General features: G+C 41.8%; 1 non-coding gene across 1 annotated transcript; it reads left to right on the top strand.

The window, feature by feature from the left end:
* Positions 1–424: 424 nt before the first annotated feature.
* Positions 425–492, top strand: LOC113834715. The gene has a single exon (XR_003483449.1). It is a non-coding gene; the product is annotated as a small nucleolar RNA U54 (small nucleolar RNA).
* The last annotated feature ends 9,987 nt before the right edge of the window (positions 493–10,479 follow it).

The raw sequence follows: 10,479 nt of genomic DNA, 5'->3' as shown, positions 1-10,479 counted from the left end.
TTACTATCTCTGCTCCCAGACATGACCTCTTCAAATGGTTTTAGAGCTGTGTACACAGGGATCAAGACAAGAAGTCTGAAAGTGATGGGCTCTGAATCCAGGATCCAGGTTGATACCCACTGAGGTCTAAGGCTCTGGGGTGGACCAGGATTTGGGCACAGCCTCAGCATTCTTCATTTGGAAGGGGGCTTTAGCCAAGCTGAAAGGATGTCTTAATGAATGTATATTTCCTGTTAATGCCACCCATTTATTAGAAAGGCAAGAACACTGTAACTACATGTTTTCCTTACAAATACTTGTGTCTCAATGACAGTCTATTCATTTATATATGACATTCTTGAAAGAAGCAATAAATTGAAGTTTGCCTTTTCACTCTTAAATCTTGCAAATGACTTCAGTTCCTAGACAATTAAATTCCACACAATGGTGATGAGGAGATACCTACTGTGTTGAATTATGGTTATATTGCTTATATGTTATTCTGATCTAGAAAAAATTCCACATCAATTAGCAATTCTAAAATGCCTTAGTTGTTCTAGACTGGTTGAGAAGCAGGGTGTTTTAAAAGTCCATAAAATAATATGTGCAATATATATTATTGTATGAACTTATTATACATTATGCATATAATAACTATATAACATATATATGTTGTCTATAGAGGGAAGATGGATCCCTTTCTATTCCATGTCAGATGTGCATATTTTTTCAAACTTCATGGGCACAAAACATCAGTATGTATGAGTGTATACATGTGTTTATGTATTTCTCTCTGCATATGTATGGGTATATACCATACATACCATATATATATATATATATATATATATATATATATATATATATAACCATTTTTGTGTATGCTTGCATGCATATTATATAGATAATGCATCTGTGTGTAACTGTATGTGTATACATATGTGTTATGCATCCATATGAGCATGCATGTGGAGTGTACACATGTGTGGACTGTGGGACAAGGAAGTGTCTGTAAGAGATATCTCCACTACATAACCCATCTACATGAGAGTGTACTATTTTACTGAACCCATGAATGAGGTTGGTCAAAGCTGGTGCATTCCATCTTTATGTTGAATGAATTTTTTTTTCGGTTAAAATTGAAAACCATGTTTTTATTCCAAAAGAGTGAATAGGATGGTGCTTTAAAAATAATTCTAGTCATTTAAATTTAAGGCCCTGAAAAAAAGAGCTCCATCTATGATCCAAATCTATTCTCTGGCCCAGAGCCCAAAGCATTTTCATTAGCTGGAGAATGGAGACCATTTCATTCATTTTAAGCTTTGCTGCTCTGTAGTGTTTGTTCAGAGACAAGCTAACAAGTGTCAATGGCTGTGTTGCCCTTAATAATATGTCTCCTTCCCTTGAATGATCTATTTCAGTTGCATTATTGCCATTTAAAGGTTGCCTTGGGCTTGCACTCACACTTTCCGGGACTGCAGGAGGAACGTTGGATTTCTCCTACAGGATTTGGCCTCTTCCATTAGTGACTCGTATGGAGGAAAATTCCCAATTGTTTTTGAAGATATTCACACACAAAGGGCCATATAAAGCATATTTTCTGACCCTCTGCACATTTTTTTTTTGGTGATCATGGTGATCTTGTTCAACTATGCTAATATTTCCTTAGGTTTTAAAATTAATTGTTGAAAATCCTATTGCAGTCTTTTCAATAAATAAAACTGAAATATAAGTATGGAAAAGACAGGTCATCCATTAGGAAAATTGGAGGGAGACTTGAACAGCCATGCTGCTGAGAAACCTAGTGTCCAGTGCTCACATTCAAACCGCAGCAGCTGCCTCTATATGGATGTGGCAGACGTTACAGTGTATGTAAAAGTTGTGAGCATGGATGCAGATGTCACACTCTCTGGGGTGAGTTGGCTCAGAGTTCAATGTTGACAGTGTGTAAAGCAGAAGGTGCTGTATGTGGTGTGTGTGTGTGTGTGTGTGTGTGTGTGTGTGTGTGTGTGTGTGTGTGTGTGTGTGCTACGTAAGTGTGGATGCCTGGAGAGGCCAAAAGAGGGCATTGGATCCCTTGGACCTGGAGTTACAGGTGTTAAACAGATGATTATGAGCCACCTGATAGGAGTGCTGGGAACTGAACTTAGGTCCTCTGGAAGATCTGCATCCTCAACTGTTGAACTGTCTCTCCACCCTTCCACCTTACATTTTGAGACAGGTCTCTTAATGGACTTGGAACTCACTGACTGGTCTAGACTGGCTGGCCAGCATGCTTTTTTGGAGGCTCCTCTCCCCATCCATCCCCAATGCTGGGAATTCAGATGCATACCGCCAGACTGGGCTTTGGATGTGGGTGCTGAGGATCCAGCTGAAGTGTTCAGGCTGATGTGGCAAGTACTTTACTGACTAAGCCATCCCCCTTCCTCTACATCGATCAACTTTGGAACCAAGTCTTCATTTTTATTTATTTATTTTTGTCTATTTTTCTCTCTCCATTTTTATTTAAATTAAAAACAAGATTATTTTACATGTCAATCCCAGTTCCCTCTGCGTCCCTTCCTCCTCTGCCCCCCACAACTAACACCCTACCTATCCCATACCCTTTGTGCTCCCCAGGGAGGATAAGGCCTTCCACGGGGGTCTTCAGAGTCTGTCATGTCCTTTGAGATAGGGCCTAGGCCCAACCCTTTGTGTCTAGGCTCAGGGAGTATACCTCTATGTGGAATGGGCTACCAAAGTCCATTCCTTTGCTAGGGATAAGTACTGATCTACTACAAGAGGCCCCATAGATTTCCCAGGTCTCCTCACTGACACCCACGTTTTATTTCCTTTCAATAAAGATATGTGCACTTTCCCTACATTGGTAATAAGATTGCACAGACAGGCAGTTACTATTTCATGTAGCATCCATTCCTTCATTAGTAATGACGTAACGAGTACAAATACAGAAATGCACTAGCATAGCTAGATGTCAGAATACCAAGCCAGTGGCTTGAACACAGTAGGTGCTCAATGAGTAGTATATTGGCATAAGCATATCTGTTATACAATAGGACATTTCTTAAATAAAATAACCACTGCCAACCCAAAATGCCAAGTGATGGAGTCCATTCTCAATAGATATATCTACAATGTAATTCCTTCTCCAAGGCCCAGGAATCATTGTAGAAGAGGATGTGAAAAGATTGTGTCTCCTAGGAATGTCAGAAGCTACATAAAGTCTTACGAATATGACTAACAAGATAGATGCTAAAGAAGGACAACAAATATACATGCTAATGTGGACGGGGGAGGGCAAGCCTCAGAGGCCTCAACCCTACACAAAGGACCACAGGCAACTAAGGGATGCTGAGAGTGGGAGAAAAATAGTCCTCCCCAGGGAAGAGCACAGCAATTTTGTTATCCAATACCAAATGGTCAGCCCTGAAACACACATACAAATAATGTTATATAGATCAAACGGGATGTACTTAAATATTTAAGAATATATTTATGTATTTATGAATGCGTGTATGTATGTATACACACATGCACACATATGCGGGTAACAACAATGAATGAAAAAGAGATCATGAGTTTCAAAGAGACCAAAGTGGGGGGTAGATAGGAGGACTTGGCGGCAGGAAAAGGAAGGGAGAAATTATGTAATTATGTTATAATTTTAAAAGTTAAATAATTTAAAATATTATTACATTCACTTATTCATTCTAACTGTCCAGGTCTTTTGGTGTGGGTACATATTCTTTATTGTAAAATTTATATGCTACAAAATTATCCATTGTAATGGTTTTAAGTACCCCATGTCTTAGAGGAAGTACTTATGATATTAATTCATTGGTTGCATGGAATTCCCAAGTTAGTCTCCCTGCCCATCAGTGAATAACTATGATGCATAATAATGTCACATGTTATGTATGACCAAACAGTGATGACATCTAACACTGAGCACTTAGACATTGCCTCTTTAATCCCATGTATTGAAGACCTGGACTATAGCTGATGGCACTGTTAGGAAATAGTGAACACTTCAGGGATATGGCCTTGTGGGGAGTAGTAGGTGGGAGGGGATGTCCTTGAAGAGTATATTGGGGCCCTGAGGCACACCCCCTATTCCCTAACTGCCATGAAGTGAGCAGCTTTGCCGTACCATGCTCTCCCACATTGATGTTCTGCTTTGAAACTTGTCCAAAGTCAGGGACCATCCAAGTGTGAATGGAACCCCTGGAAACCATGAGCAAAAATAAACTTTCCTCCTGTAAGCTGATTGTCCGGGGTGTTTTTGGTTAGAGTGAGAGAAAGCTGTTTAACAGATTCCAGATGTGGCTCTCAGCCTCTGATGCTTATTTAGTCACCTGGATGGCAGGTATACACCTATTAGCCCATTTTATAGTTGAGCAAACTGAGGTCAGAGAAGTAAGTGACAGGTGCAATGGCATAGCCTTTGAATCCAGCAGGTAAATCTAGAGTTTTGTTCTTAGTCACCACACCATGACTTATGTTTCAGAGAAGAACTAAATAGGGTACTCCATTGTTACACCTCTGGGAAGATAGTGCACCCCAGTAAAAGCAGATAAGGATGGGCTAGTAATAAGAGTGAAGCATCACGCCTTTAATCCCAGCACTCAGGAGGCAAAGGCAGGCGGACCTTTGTGAGTTTGAGGCCAGTCTGGTCTATAGAGAGAGTTCCAGGACATTCAATATTATACAAAGAAACACTATTTCAAACAAATAAACAAACAATAAAAAAGAGTAAAGCACCTCCAATTCCATCTTTATTTTTTTGTGGACCAAAGTGATGGTGGGGAGGGACCTGGGAGAACGAGATACTCAGTACTAACAGAGAAAAGAAAGGAAGTACTTAGAAAAAGTCCCGTTTAGCTGAGCAGAGGTGATTCTTTTCAGGGGCTGGGCAGAAAGAGTTGCAATACTGAGAAGAGCCTTCCAAAGTTTTCAGCATGAAAGAGACATTATGAGAACTCCAGCAAAATAAACTTGTGACCAGTGAATATGGTAGACTGGGAGGAAGAGAGATATAGAAAGTCCAGCTGATAGACATCTAAAGGGACCACAGGGCAGATGGTGAGGCTAGAACTGAAGGAGTATCCCTAGGGACAGAGAGGCTTGGAGGGACATTGGAGGGGAAGAGTGACCAGGACAAAGTCAAGCTGAAGCTGGGGTGTTGGCTTATGCTTGTAATCTTAGTACTTGAGAGTCAGAGGCAGGAGGACTGCCATGACTTGGAGGCTCAGTCTGGACTATATAGGAGCTCCAGACCAGAATGGGTTGCAGAGTGAGGCCCTGTTTCAACATGACTGATAGAATGAGTTGACTTCTCATGAAGGAGGATAGGGAAGCTTCAAGGGCAAGAGAAATGGGGGTGGGGAGATATGGACACAGAGGGTGAAACTCTCACAAAATGCATTGTCTGGAGACTGAAGTGGGAAGTGAGAGTTGGGACTTAGCAATCCCACAGAGCCTGGAGGGTTGAGATCATCGGCACATGAAGAGTTGAAGGGAGAGAGGGCAGAGGCAAACCAAGAATGGTAAAGACAGACAGACAGGCAAAAAGGGGAGAAGTCAGAAGAGACAAGGCCATAGACAAGAGGAGAGCCGAGAGCTGTGTGCCCTGGAAGAAATGGAAGAGATTATTTGGAGACTGTGGGAAGTGACACACAGAAAGGAAGGCTACGGAGGATGAGCTGCAAGGAGAGACCACAGGCACCCATGAGGAAGCCGCTTCAGGCGTGTGGAGGAGGAGTGGCAAAGGACATTTGGTGAGCAAGAACAGAAATGTGGATGACTTGATGGTTACAGGAGAGAGATGTAAGACGAGTTCTGGTAGAAGGATCCAGAGAGACCTTGTTTTGGATAAAGGAGCCAAAGTTCAAAGACCAAGAGGGAGAAGATTTATGAGAGGCAAAACAGTATCTGACCGACTCAGTCAGGCACAGGGCTCTGAGGGTCCAAGGAGGGATGAGCCTTGTAAGGCTTTTTCCAGCATGTAAAGAAGCAGCAGATGAGGAAGCCTGCAGACATGCAGGGAGAGATGAGGAATGCATAATGACTTAGGAGGGAAGGCCATCCCCAGAAATCAGCAGGAGTGTGGGCAGTAGAGATGCTCTAGGAAGGAAGAGCGTGACAATAACACCAGACATGGAATCAGGAGACAGAAAGCAAAATCTCCCGAGCAGTAGGGAGGGCCAATTAAGACAGATGCATGCAGTGGATTGGTTGGCTTGGCTCTATGACTTTATGCTGCACTGGGTAGGCAGGGTACATACATACATGCATATATTTTACATATACACACAAATATACATACATGGATACATGTCACATATGTGAAACAGAAGGCAGAAGTTAGAATATGGGGCCAGAGAGGGGCTGTTATTAGAGAAGGAGCGGACGACTAGGTGTACACGGTGGTTATGATGACAAAGGTCAGAGTCGCTGAAAAAGTACTGCCCATCATAGGTTAGTAGTCTCAGAGGTGTCTTGCTCAGGGCTTCCTTTAACGATAACAGGTTCTGACCAGACGTGATATTTGTCTGTTTTTTTAGCACTGGGGAGGCAAAGGCAGGAGGATTCTAAGTTCCAGGCCAATCTGGAGAGTTGTAAGGCTACAGAGTGAACCCCTGCTACAAAACACAAAGCATGACAAACAAAACCCACTCTGGAAACAACTAAGCCCCAACCTCCATTTGCTTTTGCACCTTTGAATGCATATACTATTTACTGTTCAGATAACGACCAAGCTGTGGTGTTCTCACTTCCTACACTGGCACTTCTCTACCACGTGACATTAGCGCAGGGACTTTTCAGTGGCTCGGCTGAGATGTTCTAAAAGGCTCATGGCCCAAGCTCTTCCTGTTCAGTCCTCCTTTCCTTCCCCATCTCACAGGTGCAGTAACTGCCCAGACCTTTGAAGGCTCTAAGGATATGAGGCTCTATTCCTGTTACTCTATACTTCACAGGCATTTCCCCCAGTGAGGCCCTTGAAGATCTAATTCTGTTCTGGTTCTGCTTTAGTGGAGTCTTGAACTGACACAGTTGCTATTGCTATTATTAGTGGAGAGGCTGGTGACTGGGATGTGTGCACACTGTGGTAGGACTACAGATATGTGAAGATAATATGATTCTTTTTTAAAAAAATTACAGATCTACAGTAAGCAAAGATAATAAAGTGCCCCAGGTCCTTCACCCAGTTTTCTCCAATGGTAACATCTTACACAATTCTATTATGACATTAAAAACCAAGACACTGGCATTGGTATAATACTGTTGCCAATTTATATGATTTTGTGCAATCAGGTTCTCATGTCTCTGGCCATCTCATAGTTATTGATCACATAAAACCCACTAAAGTAACAGTTTATTTCCAAGACAGCCAGCTCTATAAGCTAAAGGTGTCTTCCATCCATGAATCCATGCATCAAACACCCATCCATTCATCCATTCATCTATCCATGCACCATTCTATCCATGAATCCATGCATGCAGCCATGCATCCAAACATATATCCATTTATCTATCCATCCACCCATTATTTCTCAGATTTTCTTTAAGAGTCAGGGGCTCCACACTGAATCTATTGCACTTAAATAAATACTGTTATCAACATGGTAGCAGCAGCTATCACACATCTGTTTGGGCTCAGATGCACTCAGCAACTGGGACACATTGTTGTTTGGGGGTGGGGAAAAGGTATACAGAGCTGTCCTGGGATCATTTCTACACTGGCAGCATTTCAACTGGTAGCAACCTTCTGCTCAATGGCCAGGATCAGGCCTTTTTATGAGTCATTGTAAAGTGCTAAGTGCATTGACATATACTTCATAAATGCTAAATAATAACAAGTCAGTGAACCTAGAAGTATTGGATTCAGTATTCGAGACATTAAATCCAAGTTATGCTGTTCTAGAAGCCAGGCAAACAAATAAATCAACTCCAAATCAAATAAAGCCACATCCATCCCAGCCAGCAGTGGGTGTCGTCTGGAATGTTCTTTATGGGTGAGTGGCTTTCTCATGAATGGGCACTTGTTAGTATTTTACCTGACAGATCACCCACAACGCCTTGCCTGTGATTTGGGAGAAGAGTTTTATATTCAATCCACAGCAGACAACAGTGACACTATATTCTTAAGGCTCCATTTCCCTTTATTTGATGCCAGAAAATCATATCTGCTGAAGCCCTGGAGAAGAGCAACTGTCACCCCACTGAGCAATTAGACTGATCCTGGTGGGGAGTCTCTGTAGGCAGGACTGGGAGACAGTGTTTGTATTTCAAAGCTAGGATTTAGTTTTCCTCTAAGATGTGACTCTCTTTAGGGGTCCTTGTGATTCCTCAAGACACACAACGTGGAATGCTTGCAATCCCACATAATCCTGTACTGGCAGCAGAGATGGACTGTGGTATGGCCCAAGTGGTTTTCTGATTCTGTCTAGAGCCCTAACTGTGGCCTGTTGCAGTCCAATTCAGAGTTCTGTTGATGCCATCTCTTTTTTCTAGGAACCCATCGTGGCTCTACAAACACACATTTACCTGAACATACATCCTCTTAGGCATGTTACAGTGATGGGCGCTTTGGGAGTAAAGCCCAACTTGGTGTGGCCAAAGACTGACTTCAAAGCAGATCGTAAGTTAGAAGATGATGATAGTGACATCTCAGAAAGCAGCACACACTGACATGCTCATATTTGGAATACCAGATAGGAGGAGATGCCATTGCCCAATAAGTCATTTCTAAAAGAAATTTCATCTCATTCATTAGCAGGCAAGGGGAAGAAATCCAGAAAGGCCTAGCAGAGGAAGTATTGAGAGGAAGAAAGGGATGGTACAGAGCCCAGGACCAAAGGGTAAAGTGACCATCAGATGTTGAACTTGCTAATTCTATTTCTACAAATGCAAAGGTGAGGCTGTCTCATCACATCTGCACAGTGCACATACAACTCATTGTGTTTTACAGCTCTGAGTGCAAACAGAATAATGTGTTAGTGCACCCCTTATACAATAGCACGTCTCAACCACCTGACAGTGTGCCAGAAAGGCAGGCTTCTTTAACCTCACAGATCTCAACTTGGGAGATGTGGGAAAAGGGTTGGGGAATGACTTTTATAGCAAGCCCTCCAGTGGGGGAAGGGCTGTCCACCACAGTTTTGAAATCGTTGCTTTGCTTTTCAATTCTCACAAGGACAAAACATATTAAAGTTCAAGGAAACATTCAAAATAATTCCCTTCAAATTTTTCATTTTGTAAGAGAAGGAATTGAGAGATGAAGTAATCATCACAGGGTCACCCAGATGACAAACAGAAAGTTAGGATTCCAAGCAATAACTAATCAATGTCCTTTGCACTCATTATACATTCCATTTGGTGAATTTTTTGTCCTTCACATTTGGTATGTCCATTCACATAAGTAGAAACCTGAATGTATTTGCATTATATTATAATATGACTATAACATGTACAATGTAATTATAACCATGCAATCAACTTTATATTCCTTGAAACAGCTAGTAAGAACTTCCATATTGCTAATATAAATATTAGGAAAAATAAGGTTCCGAGAGCAGCTGCCCCTACCTTCTTCAGATCTGCCCCAAAGACAACAGCAGGGACTTAGAGTGGTCCTCTGTGATAACTGAGTCTCCAAACCAGTGCCTATAATAAAGCAAAGATAAAGAATTTCAATGAAATAGCTTCATTAAAAAACAACAACCACAGTAACAACAATACATACTGACCACACACTGCACTGCAAGCAAGCCAGTTTATAGAGTCATAATTCTACTCATCATCTTTAAGTCAATAACTCACTTCACAATGTGTGGCCCTTGTCCATTTAAAATCAGCTCTGAGTCTCTACAGATTCCAGAGGTTTCTTTAATTAAAATTACATTAAGTGTGTGTATGTGTGCGTGTGTGCGTGTGTGCGTGTGTGCGTGTGTGCGTGTGTGTGTGTGTGTGTGTGTGTGTGTGTGTGTGTGTGTGTGTGTACCATGGTGCAAGTGTGGAGGTCAGAGGATAATCTTTCAGGAGTTGGTTTCTTCCTTTCACAGTGTGGTCCCAGGGACTGAAATAAGCCCATTAGATTGGCAGCAAGTACCTTGACCTGTTAAACTCTCTCTCCAGCCCCAAGGTAGTTCTTGACTATGTGAAGATTAATCCATGAATATGATTCTGAACTGTGAGAAGGGCATCTTTGATAAAAGGTTCTGACACTCTTGTTCCTTGATTATTCTCTTTAGATAACACACAGAGAAACAAAGAGCCACTACATCAAATGCATGAAGAGTCAGAGAAAGCATGAGGGAACCAGTTAATAATTTACAGGGCTGCATTCATGGACTGGTTGTTAGAAGGACTCATTCATTTATTTTTATTTTTATTTATTTTTTTCATTTGTACAGACAGGGTTAGGGTACCTGGATAGCTCAGTCAGTACAGATACAGTTTCTCTGTGTAGCCTGGGCTGTCTTGGAGTGAGAGGAGATC

This window comes from Cricetulus griseus, chromosome 3 (assembly GCF_003668045.3).
Source record: "Cricetulus griseus strain 17A/GY chromosome 3, alternate assembly CriGri-PICRH-1.0, whole genome shotgun sequence".
In the NCBI taxonomy this organism is placed as follows: Eukaryota; Metazoa; Chordata; class Mammalia; order Rodentia; family Cricetidae; genus Cricetulus; species Cricetulus griseus.
Note: the sequence above shows the minus strand (reverse complement) of the source record. Positions and strands in the feature narration are given on the sequence as shown.